At 43.5% G+C, this 15,632-nt stretch overlaps 1 protein-coding gene across 10 annotated transcripts in view; it reads right to left on the bottom strand.

Moving 5' to 3' along the window:
* Positions 1-15,632, bottom strand: part of PPFIBP2 (PPFIA binding protein 2) — a 102,104-nt gene that overhangs the window by 85,357 nt on the left and 1,115 nt on the right. For 6 of the 10 annotated variants that reach the window (XM_058421069.1, XM_058421070.1, XM_058421071.1 and 3 more), the window contains exons 2-6: positions 10,473-10,552; positions 9,302-9,715; positions 8,878-9,004; positions 6,827-7,050; positions 5,320-5,549 (exon numbers count right to left, since the gene is read on the bottom strand). The exons of 2 other annotated variants lie outside the window; for them this stretch is intronic. The gene's annotated coding sequence lies outside the window, so the exon portion shown is untranslated. Of the gene's footprint in view, positions 1-4,681; positions 4,849-5,319; positions 5,550-6,826; positions 7,051-8,877; positions 9,005-9,301; positions 9,716-10,472; positions 10,553-15,632 lie in introns of those variants that run through there. 2 more of the 10 variants (XM_058421072.1, XM_040066646.2) reach the window with 1 other exon arrangement.

Below are 15,632 nucleotides of genomic sequence, written 5' to 3'. Positions count from 1 at the left end.
TCCAAATTAGATTTCTGAAATAAAATTTGGGTTGAAAATAGTGCAAATTGGAAATAAAATTACTTTTTTTGTATAAGCACTACACACAGAAGAAAGGAGGCAACCCCAGCTAAGTCATCTCTGAATGCAGAGACCAACCAGACTTGTTTTCAGGAGAGGTTAAGGTAAAACAGGAGTTCCCATACTGTAAGCGCTAGAAATTCAGATTAGAATGCAACAGCTTAGATTTATCTTGACTAATTACTTTAACTGGCACACAATCCATTCATCTTAAAGAGAATGAAGACCTAAGCAACAAGCAAATCATTCTCTAAAAATATTTATACACTTTATGTTGCTGTAATGAAAACAACACTCCCAGTCAGCACTGAATAAGCAAGACTTGTAACAGAGGCATCCTTTGAACCTGTCTTTTTCTTGACTTTGAGCATTCAGTCTGATTTCACCCCTCCAAACTAATGCAAGGTTTTGTTGAAGGAGAACCAGCTGATCTGTTTTCTACAAATTCACATCTGCTTCAGGAAACCATCATCAGTTTACCACCTTTTCCTTGGGTAATGCGCCAAAGGCTTCCCATACAATTACCAGCTCATAGTCGCAACTTTTTGGAAGTCAGATCCATTATCTACCATTCCTTGAATGACACATGCTACCTGCTCATATCAGGTTTCTTATCTTGACCCCTCTATAAAGTGCTCTATTCTTACCTGTATTTAATCTTCAACTTTTATCCTCAGTTACTTCAGATTTAGCCTGGAAAATTCAACTAAACAGAGAAACACTGAATATATTTTACATATCACATACACGGAGTTGAGAAAACCACTAATGGTCCCCCATTTGTTTGTTGATGATCTGACAGAGAAATAATGCCCTGTCTTAGGCATTTGAAGATACCAAACTTTCCTTTTTGATCAGTATGAAAATATACAGTGCTTTCCCCTCAGCAGGTTTCAGTCACAGGTTTTGCAGAAATACTAGTGAACCACACAATAGTCATAAAATCTTGCTTTACAGGTTATCAAATTAGAGATTAAAATCCAGGTTGTGCTTAAAAGTCCTCCAAACCACTACACTGGAACTTAGCAGATGCACATTATAAACACAAATTGACCTAGACTGGCTACAGTACCATCAGGAATTACTTTTTATGTTTGTTTCAGAAAGAAATTATCCTTGTAATTTAACTGCTTTGTTCTCCGCATCAATGAATTGCCAGATAAAAGTGCTATTGGGAAATGGTTTAATAGCAAACAAGCGAAGATGGAAACAAAAGAGGTAACTGTAAGGTTACAAGGTCAGAGAGACTTGAAATAAAATGCCACACTAAAACATAGAGAGGCAGAGGCATCTAGATACAAGAAAAAAAGCACCTTTGTTTTGCTGCTTAATGTAGATCTGTGTAAAAGAAGAACTAAAGTGTTGTAAAAGTGTGGCAGGAAGAAATTCAACCTGCCACAGGTTACCAAAGATACCACCTCAGAGCTGGTGCTTACAAAGTCAAAGAACAGATTGAGCAAAGGTGAGAATCTCAGCTTCAAAGCAACAGGCGAGTTGTAAGCACTGAACAGACAAATACAAGCTGGGGGAAATTTAAAGAACTTTATTTACTGCTCCAGCTTTCCAATTCTCAGGGCATTGACTGAAGCAAAGTTACTTCATACACATCTACAAAGTTCTGGTAACAGATTAAGTGTCCCTCCAGGGACATCCACACTGCTGCTAAACCCTCTTCAGTAACTTATGAGATTTTCAAGGTTATACCTAAAGGGTATAACCTTGAAAGGATCTCTGGGGATGAGGAACGAAAAACATCTCCAGAGACTAGAATGATCCAACTTCAGTGATGGAAAAGTGACTTCTGACTGCCCTAAACAATGTCATCTTCTGCTGCAGTGCTATTTCCACAGTGTTGGGTATTTCTGGAAAACAGAAAAGCCTTTCTTCATACAGCATGTTCAATGACTTTGCACCTATACTGAGTGATCAGTATCATAAAACACATTTCCTTATTCATCACTCTCTGCTTTGATAAACTAAATCATCACATTATAGACTTCTAAAGCAAGGAGGAGGTTTCATCCTATTGCTGTAAATGTCTTTTCTAGGGAAGGGAGCAGGAGGAAGGTGGATTTTTTGCTAATAAGCAGAGCCCTACTGAGGCCCTGCTTTACCTGTGTGAGCACAGTCCTTTGCTAATCCTACCAGACCAAGGCTGCCTGAGCTCAAACAAATCCTTAGCTGTAGGGAAAATGAACTGAGTTTCTGCTCTGCCTCTGAGTAGCCTAATTAGAGTAAAAGCAGTGTCTGGGGATGAGCGTCTTGTAGGGTTTTGTGGAAGTTTGTTTGTTTTGAGGAGAGAGACCGGAAAGAGGCAAACAGGAAACAAGTTAGGTAAAAGAGGGCTGGAAGTAGAGCTGCACATGGAATAACAAAGAGGTGGTTCACTGCCTCTTGTTCTGTTTCATTTTCTCATCTTCTGCACTCACAGGACATCGTCCCTCTGCCTTTCCTGCCTTTTTGCTGACACTACCAGCATGTTGAGGGAAGGTGACTGAGGTCTCCTCTCTACTCTTGTCCATCTGTTCTCTTCCCACCCTCCATTCAAATGCTCTCTGCCACACAGAGTCACATTTTGCTGCCTCAGAGCCTGCATGGTCTGTCTGGAGAAGCCCCAACTCAGTGTAATAAGCACAACAGGAAACTGGAGAATGGATTCAAGAACCCAGAAAGCACTTCTGCGGTCTGTGCCTACACCAAAACATTCTCCCTTTGTCTACACACACCCTGATCGCTTTTCCGCACTGATGATACCACATAAAGAAAAATGAAGTGAGATCAGACACAGAATAAGTGAGGGGAAGACAGCTCTTACTATCTCATCTTTACTTATTCCTTCCTGTCTTCCCTGCTTATCCACATGTGGATGGGGCTGCTTGAGTGAAAGCAGAACAGTAGCAGCAGTGCCTTCTGCCACCATCCCTCTAATTCCTCTGCTTCCTGGGATGGGAGATGACAGCAGCCAGGGAACCTGCAATCAGGGAACAATGCTCCCAGCCCAATTCCTACCAGGTTCCAGTCACACAGATCAAGCAATTTCTGCCCCCTCCCTTTAATTTGGGCTTCCCACAGGGCAGAGTCCCAGATGTGTGACAGATAAGCTGCTGTATGTTTTATCAAGACACTTGATTACTACCTGGCTTAGGTAAATAGGACATATAAATTTTCAAAAGTGATGCTAACCTTAGTTCAAAAGAGTTACAGACAAGACATGTGTCTTTACAACAGGAAAAAAAACAGCAGTCAGAGGTGAGACCGGTCTTGAGTTATCCCTCAGCTTAAGTCTTATTACTGAGGACTTGAAATTATTGTATATATTCTAAATTTTATTATTTTTTTTTTACGTATTATACTTCTCATATTCTGGTACCAAGATATACCTGTCCTTCAGACAAAGCTAAGTATTTTTTGAGTTCTCCCTCTGCTTTAACTTACACTGGGTTTCCTTCAGGTTCAAGAAGCCTTTACAATTGTTCTCGACTGGAATCATGAGCAAGTGGATGGAAACCCCTTATCATTTAAAAAACAACCCATATTTGCTTATGTTTGTCACAGCTTGACCTTTCACTTTCCTGGTATACTGAGTTCTACTCCAAGTATTTCTTCATTAGAAAGATGGAGAGAAGCATTAAGATTCATTGGTTTTAAACAAGTTCATACAGCAAATGCAAGTAAAAATCAGGAACATGGGCAAATTCAATGAATAAACATGGCATGTTGGAATTCTGCTTTCTTTGCTCTCCTACCTGCTTTTTCCACATTTCCATATAAGTTTCAGAATTAAGTCCTTCATGCGCTCGCTCGCATATACCTAAGACAAAGAGCAACACAACCCCAGAAAAGTACCCCTCAGCGATTCCCCTCCTTCTACGTCATTAAAATTAAAAATCCAAAACCACAAACAATCTTTCTGGCCGCGGAAATACAAAGTTTGGTACACCCAAACCTTCAAAAGCACGCACTGCACCCATGCACAGTCAGACCCGCAGCTGCTGACCTGCCAACCTGATACTCAGCATCCCCTTCTGCCCCATGCAAAGCTGAGCAAAGGACGATACACGAAAGAGGGCGGCTCCTTACCCTTCTTGCAAATGCTAGGAGGAGGTATTTCTATCAGAGCAGCACGACACTGAGTGCTACCCGATGGGACTAGGGATCACTTGACACCCCCTCGTGCCCTTACCTCCCTTATCTCTGTACTGCGCCAACAGCCAGCTCCATCTTCCAGCTGCTTTATCCTGAACACCCTTTAAACAAGCTCCTTTTCACCACTCTACCACCCTAGACACCACGTTTTTATAGTTAATTGTCAAGGCCAGGGGAGAGGAGGAAGCGGGGTCCTCCCATCTCCGAGAGCTCGGCTGCAGCTGGGTGTCATCACCGCCAGTGCTTGCTGAACCCCCTGCCCTGCGTCAAGAATGCGCTTCATTTACCGACGTGCCAGTCGAACTCGAGTTTCGGAGCTTTTCTCGCCGCGAGAATAAATATTTACCTCACAGCGTCTATTTAAAAGCCCTGCTCCCGGCGGGATGGAACGGCGAGAAGCAACAGGCGCTGCTGCAGCCACAGCGCCGGGAGCTGCCCCGCTGGAACACCCCGGACCTGCCGAGCCCCCGCTGACCTGATCCTGATCTTCCTGATCCTAATCCTCTTCCTGATCGTGCCCGGCCGTGCCTCCGCAGAGCCGGGACAGCCGGGGTACCCGGAACAGCCGGGCCTTCCCACGCAGCCCGTTGCCGATCCCCGATGTAGCTGCCGGCCCCGACCCGGCCGCACTCGGGGCCGCCCCCCCCCCGTGACGGCGCCCGGCGCTCCGGCCCCCCCGCGCGGGCAGGTGCTCCAAGGAATTCCTGCGCTCAGGGAGTTCTCCGTACAGCGTTTCCCCTCCTCACTACCGCTGCAATCAAAACTATGTTGTTTCAAGAAGTGTTACCACGCGTATTTTTCTTTGTGCCCGCGGGGCGGGGGCGGTGGTTTCCAGGTTAACAGACATCATGGTATCGACTGAGAAAAACATGAACTACTCCAAAGATTTCAAAGTCAGGTGTTTCTCTACTCACAGCACTTCTTACCTACTTTAATTCTCTTGGTAAAATAATAGCACAGGTCGTTTATATTGTTACAACTATTTCATATCACCCCGTGTTGATAAGCACCCCAGGCTGCCCACAAATCAGCCTCTAACGCTCTGTTAATGACTGAAACCATCTCTAGTGCAGGAAGGCTCCAAGAACACGAGAGTGAAACAAAAACACTCACGAAGCGTAGCTTTTCTTCTCTCTCTAGAGACTGCGGGGTCACTCGTAGAAATATGACAAGTGCTGCGAGGTTTGGTCATCGGGATTTCCCTGGTCACTTGGGGCGCCGGGCTGAGCAAAAATCCGATCAAGGGTTTCTGTTGACTAAAGGGGTCACCCGTGCTGTACTGGCACAGCTCTTTCACGGCAGCGCAAAGTGCCTCTGGGGATGTCACTTTTCCACGGAGCTGGCTAAACAAAAGCAACTACTTAGCACAAAGTGAGATGAAGAGGTTCCAGACACATCCACAACACAATTAACACCTACTCTTCCCTCTTTGTGGGGCAGTTGTATTTGGACCACGGCAGTCTGCTGTCTTCCTTCTGGGATGATTATGTCTCTCACCTGAATAGTTTAAGCATGTCTAATATACGCGCTGTGTTAACGTAATTTTGTTACTTAAAACACTTCTCAGTTTTAGAATATCTTTTTGCCTAGAATCATCTCCCAGTGTGTTTGGGATGCTAAAACTTGTTCCCTGTTACCGGCTGAGTCACTCTCTGACCTTGGGAAGTATTATATATTATTTCAGTTTTGCTTTAAACTTATACAAAACACCAAAGCTATGAATCATACCAGATATTCCAGGTAAAGGATTGGACCTCACGTACAGAGCAGACATGCCCAAGGTGGGAGAGGGAGAAAACGGGAAGTGAAGGAGAATGCCTTTGAAACGTCTCCAAACATGCTAAAGAATAATTTAAACTGGCAAGGATCCATGGGCTGTGTATTAATTTGGCTTTTGAGTGTTTCTTGTCTCTTCTCTCCACTTCAAGGTACTCCTCTTAAATAGGTCACATAGAAGAGCAGTGAAAATTACACTAGTTGATAACATTTGCATCTTTCATAATACTGATATCAAAAATTATTGGGCAGCACTGCTTGTTGGTATTGCTAAACCACTCGGGAAGGAGTCAGTGGCATTTAGAACAATCTGGGCAAAACTTAGTTGAGAACAGCCCAGTTTCCTCTCCTTTCTCCCAGCTCACTGGAGATCTAGGGCAGGTGTCTGGACTATGTTCCACACGATAGAAGGAGCACCCGGGACCTCACTGACTCCATGATGCAGGGTGGGTTTCCCCCTCTCCCATTTATTCCTGAGCTGGAATTGCCAAGCCCCTGCTGGTACACGCTGTTCTCCAGCTTTTCACTGGGAGAAGCAGTGTCAGGCCTGGGAAGGCGAGCACGGCCTTGCCCCAGTGCTGTGCAGGGGAAGGGCCCGGAATGGGGAGGCACTGCAATTACTGCCGCTCCCTTGGGAAGCGCAGGCAGAAGCACAGGGAGCAGAGCACAAAGCACAAGCCTGTCTGTTCATAGGCTGTGATTTTACAGCTCTGATTCTTTCCTGTTTGGCACAATATTGCTGCAACACCAGAACGCAGAGAGCATCTTAATTCTGGGCTCCCTTTAGCTTGTCGGTCCAGTCTATCCTATTTGTATCATGGTAATAAGTGAGTTAATTCTGTACCTCTCTCAGTGCAGTGGGCTCCATGAGCACTCCCTCAGCTGTGCTGGCCTCTTGGCTAATTACCATTCCAGAAGTGCCCCCTTCAGTGAGAATGGTTTGTGTCTTCGCTGCAGTGGTGCAGACCCATGACCGTCACAAAGCTGGCATTGTGTTAAGTCTTTGCCTCTCTTATGTAACAATAGGGTTTATTCAGGGAGAGCAGAATCATCCTTCTCGGAAAAGACCTATGAGAAAAACAAGTTAGGAGCCCCAAAGCAGAGCACTGCTGGACGTGGCTTTACCAACCATCTCCATTTCTTCCATCTCAAAAAATAGTTATCTGTGAGAGCCCACAGCTTATCCTAATGAGATTTGATCATCAGGGTTTATTTTTGTGCTGTTAGAACTTATTGAGCAGACCTGACCAAGTTTCTCTTCCTCAGCATCACGGTCACATTGACAATGCTCAATTTCAGTTCAGGGCAGATTGCTGATCCTGCAAGTGTGCCTGAATGGTGCTTAGGCTGATGCATCCAGTGGTTCTTTCCTCGTGCTGCTTGCCCCATTACTGGATTATGTAGAGAAGTGGCAAAATCGATCATAGTCCCTGAAAGGTAAGGGCTAAAATAGACTCTGAGATGAAGGCTCTGTATGGCTATGCTCCCTGGGTAGAAACTTGTGGTTCTAAGTCTTTTGATACATCACTTTGAAGTACGTTCCAAATTGCTGTTATATTTGCCGAAAGGTTTTTATAAAGCTGTAATTTTCCTGTTTATAAAGGAGAGTAAATTAGTTGCAACTAAAATAGTCTAAATTCACTCCCAACCACGAGGATATTTCAGTATCAATTTTCTCAAGAATTCTCTCAAGATCTCACGTCCTTCTTTATGAAATCTTGACTCCAAGAGCACAACACAGGTCAGTCACAGTATGGTGTTGCTGCTTCCCCCAAATCAGAGTCCTCATAGACTGCAGGCTGTGAAACACCATCATTAAAACAACAAATAAAGACTGATGCAGGACTGGGAAAGCTGCAATACTGTGTAACCTCTTGTTTTTGAAAAAAAAAAAGTGACCCACTGAAATGCTCAAGGGATTTCCTTTCACGTAAATGGGGATAAATCAATTTAGAGAGGAAAATGTGTAGGAAAATCCTTCTCCATGGACTCCATGCAGCTAATCCATTATGTCTCACTAGAACCTGCTTTATCTTTAGGAGAGATTTGCAGCCAGTCATGTTACCAATTTCCTCTGGCACAACCTGCTCTTACCCTTAGAATAAACCACAAGCATACCTTAACCACTTAAAAAAGAAAGCTTTCAATCTGGTGGAATCAATTTGCCACACTCAAGTTGAGAGTTTGAATAAAGGTGTTTTGCCCCTACATAAAAGTAGAAATTCTCCATTTAGAAAATAGAATATTGAGATTTTGCAGGATAGCTACAGCTACTTGATACAAAACCAGAGCTTTTAAGTTTTTTTTTCCTCTGTCATAATTTAGCAGAGCACATGATATAAAGGCCTTCTTACTAGGACAGATATGACACATTAAAAAAAAAAAAAAAAAGATCCTCAATATGTAGATAGTTTTGCCAGAGAACCATATTTGTTGAGCAGTTTGGGGGTTTTTTTCCCCCAATCTTCTCCTTCTATTCCAGAAGCTTTCATTGACAAATGCAGTCCTAAAAAAAGCCTTTCAGGAACGTGTTGTGCCTTTCGTTCAGCACTTTAAAAAAACATTTAAGCAAGCCATTAATGCAGCTGCTTGCTGTAACTGGAATTCCACCTGAGACAGGCGAAATTATCCAAATTTAGGTGGTTCTGCTACAAGGACTTGGCGCCATCTCGTGTTCAGGCTTTAAATCACTCGAGAGTTATCCTGAGAGTTTTTGGGATAGAGCACTCCTTCTTGGCTTCCCAGGTGAATGCAGCCTCCTCATGCCGAGGCATTTTAAAAATTCTGGGGTTAGCAAGCCTGCCTTAGTAAATCAAGAACTGGTGGGGAACAGCTATTTATAACATCTGCATTTTCTCTCACCATCAGGCAGCTCCAGAGATACAGAATTTATACCTTGTGGCTGCAGGGACTTGTGTAGAGAACACAGCCCCACATAAGCTGGGATTCCATCTCCTTCCATGAGGCCTTGTTGAGTCACAGGATTTGTTTCAGTCACAACCTTGGGGGATTTAACAAATGCCTAAATTCGTCATAGGAAAAGAAAACATGCTAGAAAGTCATGTGAGCTACACAAAGTGTTATTAAGCTGTTTCTTGACTTAAAAGATATCTATTGTCATATTATCTCTTCAGAAAATCTCCCAGCCAGTTTTTTGTTGTTCTCCCAGCCATTTTTTTTTGTTGTTGTTGTTGTTTTCTGGGTTTGTTTTTCTTTTTTTTTTTTTAAGGTATTTCTTAATTTAAAAAATACACACAAAACCCTGTACCTTCAAACATCAGGAAAGGCCATAACAGCAGAAAAGTCGAGTTCAGCTTACCTGCAAGCTTGGAGGCAGGACACGAGCTGGGCCTCTATGTGCTCTCTTTTCCTAGTGATGACCTTGCTCAGCTCCGTGTCAGGGTGGCGCTGACTCTCACAACACCCTTTTTCTCACAGCTGCAGCAGGTCATGCCTTCACTTTTGGTTTCAAGGCAGACCCGGGGCGGCTCCGGCCGGTGCCCTTCGGTGCTGTGATGGAATAAAACACCCTGTGCTGGCTCAGCTGCAGGAATGAGCTGTGGGGTGTGACTTGTCGCAGCTCTCAGGCAGGCAAGATTAGCCTAAGCCCCTTTCATCTAACCCCAACAGGAGCCAGAGCAGACAAGGTCAGCTCCTGGGACTCAGCTGACATGCAGGAGCTCACTCACATGCCTGAGCTCTGCAAGGCAAGGTGAAGATCTTTGGGTATGATCTAGAAACGTGAAATGATCACAGTACCATTAGAAATTATCAATCACAACATCATTACATAATCAGTACGTGTATATATTATTCACATAAGCATTAACTGGACTCTGTGATGCTTCAGTAATGTATCAGACTAGTTCAAAATGCAAGTCAAACAGCCAAGATTGAATATCTTTCTCTGGGAAGCAGAGACTAAACGGGCAAGCACGTATCCCGATGGGAACTTTTCTTCATATGGATGTGAGTTGTTATATACTGGTTTTGCATATTCGGTCTTGAACACATGGAAAGGAGGCGCTACAAACACTGCCTGTCTTAGACATCTGTGCTCCACTCACAGTCCAAGTATCTGAGCTTCCTTACACTGAGACTCAAACACCCTGAGCCAAAACAAAAAAAAGGAATGCAGACGTTTCCTTCTTATGCACAGATAACACGGTGCCTGTTTGTAAGAATGAGTTTAAGAACTGCTCCACTTGTGGAAACGAACACCCTATTTCAAGTCATTACTTGCATTTGAATTTCAATGCTCAGTGCTGCTCCACCATTGTGCAGCCTTCAGAGAGCAGTGCTGTCCCCATTCTAGGACAATAATTCATCAGATATAGCTCTGAACTGCATCTGTGTTATGGCATTAGTTGGTTGTTTTTACTTTGAGGCAGAACTCTTCCGTTATTTAAGTCATGGGCTACAAATGAAGGACTGTGTTAGAGCCTCTAGAGAAGATAGTCAAAGTGGAATTTTTATGTCAAACTGCTCACGTTTGTTTACTGGTCAGCTGTGCTCTGGTGTTTCCTGCTGTTTGCTGAGATGTGGCTTCACAGGGGGTGAATGGTGCTTTCTGTGGAAATGAAAGAGTGGGCAGTTGCATAACTGAGCATCTGCTGATTCACATCCAAAGTGCCAGTCTGAGAGCAGTCATTAAGCTCTATTACAGAAAAAAAGACAATGCAAACACCAGCCTCAAACCCCAACCCAAGGAGAGAAAAAGCAGCACGTCGCTATCTCCAGTGCTTGTCTTGGACCCCAGAGCTGATAACCAACACGGGTGTACCAGAGCATGCACGGCCTGGAAATTCTGAGTAATTGACCCTGATTGACAAACCAGCGGGAGCCCCTGGATTTACAGGTTCCCTGGGGACGTGTGACCTGCTTTCGCACAAAACAGGTTTCCTGTCAAAGAGCCCTTTAGCCATTTTCCCAGTTCCTTTGTTCCTCTCTCTACCCCCAGAGATAAACTCAGTATTTTTCTGAGACTTGATTTAGCAACTAAGACCTGCTCTGTTTATCCAACAGATTGCAGGTTTACAGCAGTTCTGCACTCCTAGTGGTTTTGGTTTTTTTTAAGTCTAAAGAGTCTCTTCCCTGTGCCCTGCCTTTGAGTTGTAAACATGTTTTGAAGATGACTGCATGTATCCTGATCACTATACTTTCCAGGAAAGTGTCTACTGATATATTTTTACTTTCTTAAAATTAACTAGCTTAGAAACTGGACTACAATGTGGGGGTAAGAAGCTGTACAGCCTTCATGTACATTTTACCACCTTGGGACTGGAGCTAGTGGGGAACCAAGTTAATTCCAGCACAAACTCTCTCAGAAGGGTTGTTTTCAGCTTGATCGCAGTGCTACAGCGGCAGGAGTTCTGACTGACTGAGAAAACGTGTGTTTCACTGCTAATGACCTCTGAATCCTCTTGTGATTTCATGCTGATTGCAGCTTTATAAGACCCAAAATGAATTTGTCTCTGTTGGAAAACTGAAACTTTGCTTCTATGCTTTGCCAGGCTTTCTGTTAGTTCAAATAAAAACACAATTATTCATAGACAAAGATATTTAGATATTTATAAGCACTGTAAATGTTGACATTTGGGTAGTTAGCAAGCCTTTGCAGGTAATTTGCAGTTTAACTTTCGTTACACAGATCCAAGTTCAAGATGTATTTGTTATTGTGTGTTACCACAATGCATTATTTTATTCTTTGCAGCTTCTTAATGTACTCTATCTTTGCTGGTAATATTATTAAATACTTAGGGGGTTCTATCTCCCAAAAAATCCTCTCTTAACAGGAAATTATGACAGTTAGTCATCTTTATTGTGGTTCTAATATTTGTTTCAGTAGAAGTGCTCTACTCTTGATATGGAACTGGATTTTTTTGCATATTTACGATCACAATTATTTTCTTCTGAGTATGAATTTATGTCCAGCCAAAAGAAGTAGCTCAGTATCAAAAATTTGCTGGTATGACAATGGCTGCATTTCTATCATATCTATAGATTTAGACAGTGGCTTTCTGAATTGTGGCTCATGGCTTCAGCCTTAGAAGTGTTTAATTTTTTGCTATTGTAATTTTTTTTTTCCTGCTAAGAGACCTTAAGATTTCTTTTGGGATTTTTAGCTGAAATAGCTAGGAAGATGTTTACTTTTTTCAGGCTCCTTTAAAATCTCCTGGGTTCCTAAAGCCTTGCTCAGTCACCACAGAACCCAAACCACTGGCTTTACCCAGTGCAGCTGTACACAGGTGAAAAATTTGCTCCCCTGGAGTAATGGAATGAATAAGGACAGGAATTTAGCTTCTGCTTTGCTTGTGCATTGTCAGATATCAGGGTCCTTTTTCTGTGTACACACCACATTCCTTTAAAAAAACCATTCACATCTTGTTTATGAGCATTCCTTGCTATTTTTCTGGTTAGTCAGTCACGTGATGTTGTATTTCCTCAAAGAGCCCCACAAAACCTTTTTGTCTGGACACAAACAGGGCTGAAATGAAAAGCAATGGTTATGGCTACTAACATTTACAGTGTTGAAGTTAATTTGGTGTTATGAGTAATATCAAACAATGTGAATATAAATATTTCATCAAAAAATTTGCTTCTGGACATGATAAGCAGCACCTTCCTTGCCCTCTTCCTCCATCAGAGGGAGTCAATAAAATCCTATCCAGTAAGAAAACCACAACTTAATTGTCCCAGCTGGATGCCAGTGCTGTGCTCTGTGATAAATCTATGGAGGTTTATATTACAAAAGGTGGATGTGGAGAACTCAATTGCTTTCTCATTAAAAAAAAATTAGATTTCTGTTTTTCAAACATCAAAACATAAACATATGAGTATATGACCATATGGCCAACACATTTTGAATTGCTTGGATAGAAAAAAGTATCTCCTCATACCTGCTGGTCAGTAAAGCAAACGTTGATTTAAGTAAGAACTTGATGAGGAAAAGATTTATCCAAAGTGTATGTTTAAAGCTCTGGGCCCCTCACTGCAGGAGGGGCTGGGCTTAGTCCAGAGAAGGACAGCAGAGCTGGGGAAAGGCCTAGAGGGTCCAGCTGAGGGAACTGGGGGTGTTCAGCCTGGAAAACAGAACACTTTACAAACGTGACTGCTCTCAACAACTGCCTGACAGGAGGCTGGAGCCAGGTGGGGATCAGTCTCTCCTCCCAGGTAACAGTAGCAGAAAAAGAGAAAATGGCCTCAAGTTGCACCTGGTGAGGTTCAAGTTGAATATGAAGAAAAATCTCCACTGAAAGAGTGGTCAAGCATCAGAAAGAAGAGGCTGCCTAGTAAAGTGGTGGGGCTGCCATCCCTGGAAATGTTCAGAGAAGAAGTAGCCTTGGCACTTAATGCTGCAGTTTATTTGACACAGCAGCATTCAGTCAAAGGTTGGACTTGACCTTGGAGGTCTTCTCCAGCCCTAATGATCCTGTAATTCTCATTCATTGCCTACCGCAACTTAGATATTTCTTTGAAATTTAATAAGTTCACCAGACTGACTAGGAACGCAGGGGTAACAAATATGCAATGAGAACGTGAATATGTTGTTCTTCTTATGATACCAATGCCACAGGAGAAAAAAAGTATTCAGGGTAGCCTAGAAGTTGTTTCAGATTGTTTGTACACAAGTTCTTTAAACTTAGAGCAACACATTTTTTACTTTACTGCTGTCATTAATCCTGAAAATGTATGCTTGCATTTCATGGCCAAACAGCTGAAGAGGAAATGCATTTTTTCTGGAGGCATTCAAGGTCAGGTTGGAAGCTGAAGGTGCCCCTGCCCATGGCAGAGAGGTGGAACAAGATGAGCTCTAAGGTCCTTTCCAACCCCAAGCCAAAAATCCAGGCAGCCTCCTCTAAACCTGCTCCTGTCATGAATAATTCAACTGATCCATGAGAAAAAGCAGGAACCAATCCCACTAGAAAAACAGAACCCTTCTCCCCAACATACCTAATCTATTGCTTCATGGAATCATGGAGAAAACAACACAGATTTTTCTCAGTGAAACAGGGCTAAAACAATGAAAAGGTTGAATCATTTCTCAGATCTTTCATCTGCACAATCACCTGAAAAAGTCACTTTTGGCCAGCACAGAGATCCACAGATTCACCAGCTGCTGGCTTGGCAAACCCGACTGCTTGGCCTTGGTTTCCCAAGGCTTGGGAACACCGTGTCAAGCACATCCCTTGTGTAACATCAATACTCAACCCCCAGGTGTGGGCAGGACACTGAAATCACTGTTCCCTGGGCTAGAAATTATCCTTAAAAATGACAAACCCGCCAAAAAGACTCAGAAGACTTTGTAACGCCTACAAATGCACCTTTTCCTCAGGAAAAATCCTTTTCACTTCAATTGAATTTTGCCCTTCAGCTCAGAGGGCAGACTCTGCTGGAAATCTTTCTGGAGGATAAACCAGTGATCAGATCAAACTTGGACAGGAAAAGCTTGACTAAAAGTGTCTGCTCTGGCACGCTCCCACACACACCCGGGGTGGCAGTGCCCAGTCTCTGGGTGGCTGGAGGCCAGCATTGGCACTGTGTGGACCATCCATCCCTGTGGCTGCATCACATGATCTTTGTCACATGTCCCACCTGAGGTTTACCTGTAAAACACATTTTCCTACTCAGATTCATTTCTAAGCTGTTAAGGAGGACACCTCCTTGCCTTTGAGCCCAGGGGCCTAGAGCTCAAACAGCCACTTAGAATAGAAAACACACACAAGATGGACAAAAGCACCAAATCTTGGACTTTGTACACAAAGCTTCAAGTACAAAATCATCAGAATTCACAGCAGAATTGAGGTGGGAAAAAAGGTCCTGCTGGCCAGGAAATTTAAAATCCTTTACCCCAGTTAATTAAAAAAAAAAAAAAAAAAATACTACAAGAACAGGTTCCACTGCCACCATTGGTCCATTGGTCCTGGGCAGCAGCACAGCTCTTGTCTGTGCCCAGCGCTCAGCAGCTGAAACAGCAGCAGCCACCTCCAAAGGGCATTTCCCACTGCTGCTTTTAACCCTCCCTTCACCCTCGCACACCGCTGCACCTCATGTGGGGTCACAGGGCTGAAAACGCACGGCAGATGAGTGCAGAAAAGCCAAAAAAGTCCTCAGAGAAGCTCAAAGCAAAAGCAGAACCCAAGCAGCAGAGGGAAGCTTGGACAGCTCCTGCGTGCCACCAGCTGCAGGCCCCCTCCTCGCTTCTAGCGGCCAAGCCACAGCCCTGCCCCTCCCTAAAGAAACCCTCATCATCCCTTATTCGACACAGTCGAGCTCCAGGGGCAGTTTTGGACACTCCAGACATCATAAGGGTATCATCACAAATATCTTTTCACCAACAGTTCCCTGAGCACAAAATTCCTGCATTCCCCAGTGGTGACTTCTACAGGAGCTTTAATATATTATTTTAAAAGGGAAGGAAGTTATTGACAACAAGTGAATTCCAGGTCACTTTTTCCACTGCACATCAGGACACCAACTCTCTCACCTTAGAGCAGATGGGAAAATGACATCCATTTTCTGAATACTCTCCAAGCAATGAAGGAGCTAAATACAGCAGCCTTGACAGGTTTTAGTTTACCACGGCCAAAGCAATTCCTAACAAACTTTTGACAGATGGAATTCGCTAGCTGCTAATTCCTATTGTCTAA

This window comes from Hirundo rustica, chromosome 6 (assembly GCF_015227805.2).
Source record: "Hirundo rustica isolate bHirRus1 chromosome 6, bHirRus1.pri.v3, whole genome shotgun sequence".
Lineage (NCBI taxonomy): Eukaryota > Metazoa > Chordata > Aves > Passeriformes > Hirundinidae > Hirundo > Hirundo rustica.
This window is presented reverse-complemented; position numbering and strand designations above follow the sequence as displayed.